Genomic DNA, 7,708 nt, shown 5'->3' with positions numbered 1-7,708 from the left:
GCCTAAAGGGACCAGACCTCGGCGTTGAGTCGGGCCACGCCGAGGTCTGGACGCTCGACGTTAAGTGACCCAACGCCGAGCTTCTGGGCCACCGTGCTTTGTTGGGCCGCCTAGGCCGCGCTCCGGATGGGGCAGTAGCTCGGCGCGCAGTCCAACCGCGCCGAGGTTGGGTACTTGGCGTCGGCTGACACGACGCCGACGTCTCGGACCCACGCGCCAACGTGTCGACGACGACCCCGGTCGTCCGTGACGTGGCAATACCTCGGCGTCGAGTGACACAACGCCGAGCCTCATATCTCGGCGTCATGTGCTAAGACGCCTAAAAATGGTCTATTTTCATAAAATGTTTTGGCGTTGGTATTTTTCAAAAATTGTTTTCAAAAGAGACCAAAATACGAAAATTTCACACTGTGGTGCTGGTCTGGTGGTCGAGAAAAATACGCTGACTGATAAGCTCTGCCAACAAAAAGAAGAGATTGTTTGACTGCCGGTCATTACCTAATATACGTATAAATGTTGCTTTTACTCAATATTCGAATAGATATTTGTTTCTAACATTATTTGAATCTGATTCATACCGTATTCGATACTCATTATTCGTATCCATATCTGACATAATCTGTATTCGTATATATAGGTATCCGATGGCTATCCGTGTCCTTATGTAAATCCGGATTATAAAGGGTTTTTTTGGTGTTCTTGCCTCTTATTTTAAAGTGCACTTGTGATTTTGTCCTTATTTTTCTAACTTTGTGATTTTACCCTTCACTGTTAGCAAGTCAACGCGATTTTGCCCCTGGTCTTTAGTGAATTTACCCCTATTTTGACCGTTGACTAGGGGTAAAATCGCGTTAACTTGCTAACAGTGAAGGGCAAAATCACAAAGTTAGAAAAACAAGAGCAAAATCATAATTACACATCAAAGTAGGGGCAAGAACACAAAAGCCCCAAATATAAAAAAACAAATATAATATCAGCTATCCGTTTTCACCCCTAAACATGGGTGACTAATCCTTGAGCATTTTATTTTCGCAATCGCCATTTGCATGGCTGCATCTCGTTAGGCTATCTCCAACAACAACATCCCAAAATACGAGATCAATCTGTCCTTTGAATAGCGCTACAGGCAAAAGGTTCAATACATATTCGGCATCTTCTCCAACAACAAGCCCCAAAAGAGAATCCTTTCTGCAAATCGGTTTTCAGAAGAGAAGATGTCCATATTTGGGTTGTGCCTCTCAGACAATCCAAAATAGGTCTCCCGTATAGGTACTCTGTTGGAAGCTAATTTTGAGTCTCATGCTACATATTTTAGATTTGAGTGCCTGCTATGAGTTCCTCGTTGGAGACCGTCTTAGTTATAGATGCACTCACATTTTACCCATATGACGGCCAATCTTTTCATAGGACATGTGTAATAAATAAGTAGGGTGCTAGGTGCTCCTACAGCAATCACAGCCGAGCATATTCGCGTGTCCTTAAAAATTCGTTTATTTTTTCATCTGAAACAGTGTTTTCTCTCATAAATTCCTTCAGATTCCTTCTAAAATTCCTCCAAACGAACAGGACCAAAGGATCATTATTTGACTTCCACACTAATTTGTTTGAAATATGTATATCTTATATTTTTCAATCCCTATTAGCGTCCTATTTCGTCATGCAAGAAGTTACACGTCAACATCAACTAACATATGTAATTATGATATTTATTAATTATATAAGTAAATATAAGTAGTATAGTTTAATAGGTGATTCCCACACCAACACATAGGGTATTCTTGTAGTTTTCTAGAACGACAGGTTTCTTTTTTTGGAGGGAGAGTTATTATTTTTTAAATTGGCCACAACTATATATATTTTTAAAACTAAACAATATGATGGTGCCCATCATCACGCTGCGGCAAGACCGTATTATGGCCTTCTCAATATAAGGCCCCATTTGAGCGGGCTCCGACCGGCTGGCGCTGCAGCTCTCGCCTTGTAGCGGTGCTGTGGAAGTACTGTAACAGTCAGGCGGAGCCACAACTATGAAGCTCCCGTTGCTCCTCTCCGTTCGTTGTTGTTCTCAGGTGGAGCCATGTCTCCAAGCGCTACAGTGATCTACAGCATCCTACAGTGCGCTAAAGTGACCCGGGAGGCGGAGCCACCAGGAGCGGCACCAAATGAGGCTAAAGCGCACTGTAGCTTCATGCCTTCATTCAGATGCTTATCTAGAGTGTTTTCCTCTGCTAAGTGGCGTTCTCATTCTTCAACTCAGGGTCCTGTTGGTTGGTGCTTTCTTAGATATTGTGGGCCTAGCGGCCTGTTCGGTTGGCTGGTTCATATCGTTGCTGGTTCATGAAGAAGTATTGCTGGCTGGTTTGTGTGAGAGAAAAATATTATTTCGGCTGAAAATTTAAGATCGTTTACGACAAGCCACAGCCAAACAAACAGGATGCTATTGGCCAAAACGTATCCTGCCTTGGAGTACTGATTATGATCTTGGTTGGGATACTGGAGGTCCACGTACTCGGGACTTGTACTTGAAACTTAGAACAAGAATGAGGCAAGATAGTATTTGCAGCTGCATTTTAACTCTATAAACTCAAAAAAAAAAACTATCCGTAAGGCAATATGGGTACAAATAATATACCATATGTAAAATAGGACCAATTTTTTACTATTTAGCCCTTTTCCTAAAGAAAATTTACTGTTTGGCCCTCTGGGAGACTTAAACTCATCTTTGGACCCTACGGGTTGGCGCCATGAGTCTTGGCGCCGAGGTAACACGTCTCGACGCCACAGATCTTAGGCGTCGAGGTGCCTGACCGTGCACTATAGGGAATCCTAGGTGGCGTTGACGTGGCCGATACCTCGACACCGAGGTGCCTGACCATGCACTACTGACGCCTCACATCTTGCCAGGTAGACGCGGCAGCCGAGGCCAGGCCCCGAGCAAGGAGCAGTTCTCTCCGCGCGACGCGGATGGAGATAGAATAGTCAATAGTGCATTAGTGCCTGCCTCCCTGGCGCGAGTGTGAGTTGCGTCGCGTCGTCCTGCCCCGGCGCCATCATTGCACTATCAGCGCTCCCGATGGAGACCTATAGTCAGGCTAGGTACTGGCGCACGCTCCATGTTCGGCGCCAAGATCTACGGCGCCGAGGTATCGGCCACGTCAACGCCACCTAGGATTCCCTATAGTGCATGGTCAGGCACCTCGGCGCCAAGATCTGTGACGCCGAGACGTGTTACCTCGACGCCAAGACTCATGGCGCAACCCCTAGGGTCCAAAGATGAGTTTAAGTCTCCTAGGAGACCAAACGTAAATTTTCTTCAGAAAAATGGCTACATAGTAAAAAATTGGGTAAAATAAGGAAGATATATTTTCTCCACAAGGAAGCCAATGAAGTTTTTGAGGCAAATAAGAAATTTTGTTCTTACTCCCACTTCTTTCTCACTGGCCTACCGGGCCGTGACAAAGAGCTTGTCAAGCTGACATATGGCTTTACTAAAAATTTATTTTTTTGGAAACTGGCTTTATTAGAGTGTACGTGCGTTATGAGCGTCGTAATTCAAAAAGAAAAGTAATTGTACTTGTTATTTGCAACGAATGAGTGATGTTTAAGAGGTATTTTCCTTCCTTTCTTTCTTTCTCTTTTTGTGTGCTTTAGTGCACGTTTAACCACATTTTTTATAGAAGTACATACTCGTTGGCGCCGGATTCCAAATTGATTATATAATATTTGACCTTATTGCAAACACTTTTCTATGCTACTACGAAGCCAACATATAAATTTTTGGGCAAAATTCCACAACTTAACTTATTAGATACTATACTTGAGATCCATCCACGCGCGGCTAGCCTAGGTAGGTGTACCGTGTATCCTATCAACGCATTGCAACGGTGGATGCGTGGTCGGAGGTCCAGCCGTCGGCCATCTCGAAGCCGTTGCGGCGGCGGCGGTAGTCCTCCCTTGCCTGCTCCACCTCCTCCCGGGTGCTCATGACGAAGGGCCCGTCCCGCACCACCGCCTCGCCGTGTGGCCGCGCCGCCACCAGCAGGAACCTGGCGCCCTGGCCCTGCCCCGCTGCATCATCGGCCCAGCCCCGCACCTCCACGCTGTCGCCGTCGCCACCCAACACAACGAGCGTGCGCGCGGCGGCCGCGACGGTGGAGCCGCCGTCACTGCCGCTGCTGACGAAGGCGGCCTCGCCGTGGATGACGTACGCGCACGCGCTCCACCCGCGCGGGACTGGGCTGGCGCAGGCGCGCGCCGGCCCGCAGGGACGACGTCGAGGCACAGCGCCGGGGTGCGCGGCAGGAGCGGGGACCGCGTCCCGAGGCACTCGCCCGCGAGGATCTTGACGGAGACGCCGTCAGCGGTGACGACGGCGGGGACGTCGTGGCTCGCCAGGTCCTGGTACCTCGGCTCCACCCTGCACACGCAGCATGCATACAGTCAGGGAACCAGTAACTGGCCGCCGGCACAGAATCGAAGAAGAGGAATGATGATGATGATGCGCATGCACGCAACGCATACATCTTGTCGGCGGCGGAGAGGTTGATCCAGATGTTGATGCCCCGCTGCACGCCCTGGCCGGCGGGCATCTCCGCGTGCACGACGCCGCGCCCCGCCGTCAGCCACTGCATGCACACAGCACACGTACCGCTACCGCGGCGAGTCAGTTGACGATCGACACGATGGCCGACCACAAATACAATACACATGCATGTCAACTCTGTTACGAGTATATTCGTGCCCGCACTAGTCTGACCAATTCTACACGCCGCCATATATTTTTGATGCGTGGTTTGGACTCTGACTTGCTCAAATTAATGCTCGATGGAGCAGCGTTTGTGTATTGACACGTCTACTTTTGACGACGCTGGATTTTGACACGAGGCCGCCCGCCAGGATGAAAGGAACCGGGTCCGGACATGCTACATGCCTACAGCCCATGCATGGACCGAAGCGCCTTTTGCTTTCACACACAAGCAAGCATCATATGCATCTTTTACGACAGGGTATATTTGGTATTAACCTTTTAATTCATCTGTGCTTCTTTTATACCTAGCAACTTCAATATATAATTCACGAACAATTTACAATTTTTTGCTTACTTCTTCACTATGAAAGAATTTGATTTGCATAACCCTTAATCTTAAGGTGAAGCTGAGATTAGTTTCTAGGGGGGTTTGAGTTTCGGGCAATTATATATTTTTTTCTCCCTGCTTTTCTTCACTAGTGAATTTGTGTTTTATCGGCCTGTAGTCACTGAAAACAATATTGAGCTAATATTAAAGTTCAAAAAATTGTGCAAACAACATCCTAACTGAATCTACTATTAGAATTAGAATAGAACAGGGACCAGCGAATTGAAGGAATAGGCCGGCTCTTAATATATGCTCTGTTCGCTTGACTGATAAGCCATGGCTGAAAGTACTGTTGGCTAATTTGTCATGAGAGAAAAATTTATGTTGGTTGGTTCAAAAAGTACGGTTTAGACGTGTGTTTGCATGTTCAATGCTGCTGTTGATGGGAGACCTAACCTGAACGTCTCCTGTGTTGATGGTTCCCTTGTGGCCTGAAAAGTCATGGTAACTGATGCCGCCCTGAAAGTGAAAGCAGCCGGTGGACAAACATTAATTAATTTGGCCAGCAATTTAAATTGACGAAACAAATAACGTGATTAAATTTTATTTATATCAGCCTATGCAAACAGTATTGAGTAAGGAGTCATAAGGATCATGAGAAAACCATATATATGAATTCATACCTCGAGCATATAGGTGACATTCTCAAATCCTGAGGTAGGACGTGGAACGCCGAAGGGAAAAAAACAAAAGGTCAGGATTGATGATCTTTTTGCTGCAGTATTCAAGTACTAATCGATTCTTGGTCTAAGAAGAAATAAGTTACTACAAACCTCTGTGAGGATGGTCAGGGAAGCCAGCTGGCGCAGAAACTGAAACACATAAAAAAAGAGAAAGGTGCATGTGAATGGATTTTGTGTTATATATGATTCCATACAGTACTATTTAAGGTTTTCCATCAGAGCCACCCCCCCCCCCCCCCCCCCCATCAAGACTTTTTAAGTGTCTGATTCATGTTAAAAACCGTTATAATTACTCAATAATATGAGGTTTATATACACATATACGCGTACGAAACAGCATGACTTTTGACAGGGAACAATAAGTGTGGTGTATATCAGGACATGTTAAAAAAGCCACTTTATCAGTTGCCATTTTTGTTATGTTCAGGAACAAGACGGCGGCCAGTATATGTCAGCATCGTCTTGATGCATTGTTCACAGAAAAAAAAATAAGTAAGCCATGTTCTTGAATCTTGACAACTGCATAAGCAGTTTTGATGGGGCGTATAATCGTGATGTTAATAACATACACTCGAACTCGTCGAAGGACAAGATAGGATCCAGTTCCGGAAGCTCAGGCCTGCACGCAGCAAGAAACGAAACGATCACAGGTTAATAATATAATTATCATCATATCAGTTTTGTACATGCATGAGGATTTGTATTACAGAATGAGACTGATCCTGCCGACTGCGAGTCGACCGGAACAGAATGGATGGATGGATCAATATCAATGGTTACCTGCCGATGCTCCGCCAGAACGCGAAGCCCTCACAGAAGGGCTTCCGCTCGCACGTCAGTGTCTGGACCACCGGCCGCGGCCTGCTCATCATCGCGTCGCCGTCGTCGTCCCCAGCACAGTCCTCGTCGTTGCCATGGCTGCTGATGGAGTGAGTATTCGACACATATGTGTTGTCAGATCAAGTATGTCACCAAAAATACTAATGCAAAATGGTGAATGCACACAAGGAGGAGGAGGCTGGCCGGCCGGCCAAGTCAACCAGCAACGGGCGTTTATGGTTACGCCGGCCGGCCACCCGGGCACAGCTGCAGCTAGCGAGGAGCTAGGCTATCGAGAATAATGATTGGTCATGAACAGAGGTTTCTGTGCGTGTGTACCTCTTGACGACGCAGCCGACGACCGTTCCCTCGGAACCGGTCTTGGCGGTCTCCATGGCACCGGGCTGCCGCCTCTCAACGGCCGCCATTGCCGCCGATCCATGGAGAGGGGACGGAGGAGGGACCAGGGGCATGCAAGCAGTGGCGGCAGACATGGCGGCGCGCGGCGGGTATATGTGTGTGTGTACGGACTAAGGAGTGGCGGCGCCGGCAGGCTGAGGCGGCCCGTGGAGCAAATGAACAGCGGAAGCGGAAGGGGGGGGGGGGTACGGTGGTGGTGGTTCTGGTGGTCGCCACTGCCGGCGTTTAAATACCCGGCCTGGGGGGCAGGAGAACGGAGAGCGCAATCGGGTGAACCCGACGCTCGCTCAGTGTGTCATGCTCATGTGTGAACGCCCGTCGCGGGTGGGGCCCGGCGGCTTTTGTCCGGCGGTTGCGTGCTTGTGGTGGTGGCGTATGCGGGTGGTCCCACCCACCTCCACGGCCGCCTCGGACGCCGACCGGACCGAGCTCTTTCTTTACGTTACGGGTGTGGGGAGAGAAGGACAGATGGGAGTGTGAACGCGGAGGTTGTCGTGGCAGCAGCATCCGTGACCGTGAGTGACTAGGAATTCCTTGGAATTTATCCCATGTAACAAAAATAGGTAGGGAGTAATGGAAGGCAAACTCATTAATTGGATAGAGACAAACTCGATCGATGATGAAAAATACTCGGTTGCAGTATATAGATGA

At 48.1% G+C, this 7,708-nt stretch overlaps 1 pseudogene; it reads right to left on the bottom strand.

The window, feature by feature from the left end:
- Window positions 1–3,701: 3,701 nt before the first annotated feature.
- On the bottom strand, window positions 3,702–7,249 carry LOC136500684 (pirin-like protein; annotated as a pseudogene).
- Window positions 7,250–7,708: the final 459 nt, after the last annotated feature.

Source organism: Miscanthus floridulus, chromosome 13 (assembly GCF_019320115.1).
Source record: "Miscanthus floridulus cultivar M001 chromosome 13, ASM1932011v1, whole genome shotgun sequence".
In the NCBI taxonomy this organism is placed as follows: Eukaryota; Viridiplantae; Streptophyta; class Magnoliopsida; order Poales; family Poaceae; genus Miscanthus; species Miscanthus floridulus.
This window is presented reverse-complemented; position numbering and strand designations above follow the sequence as displayed.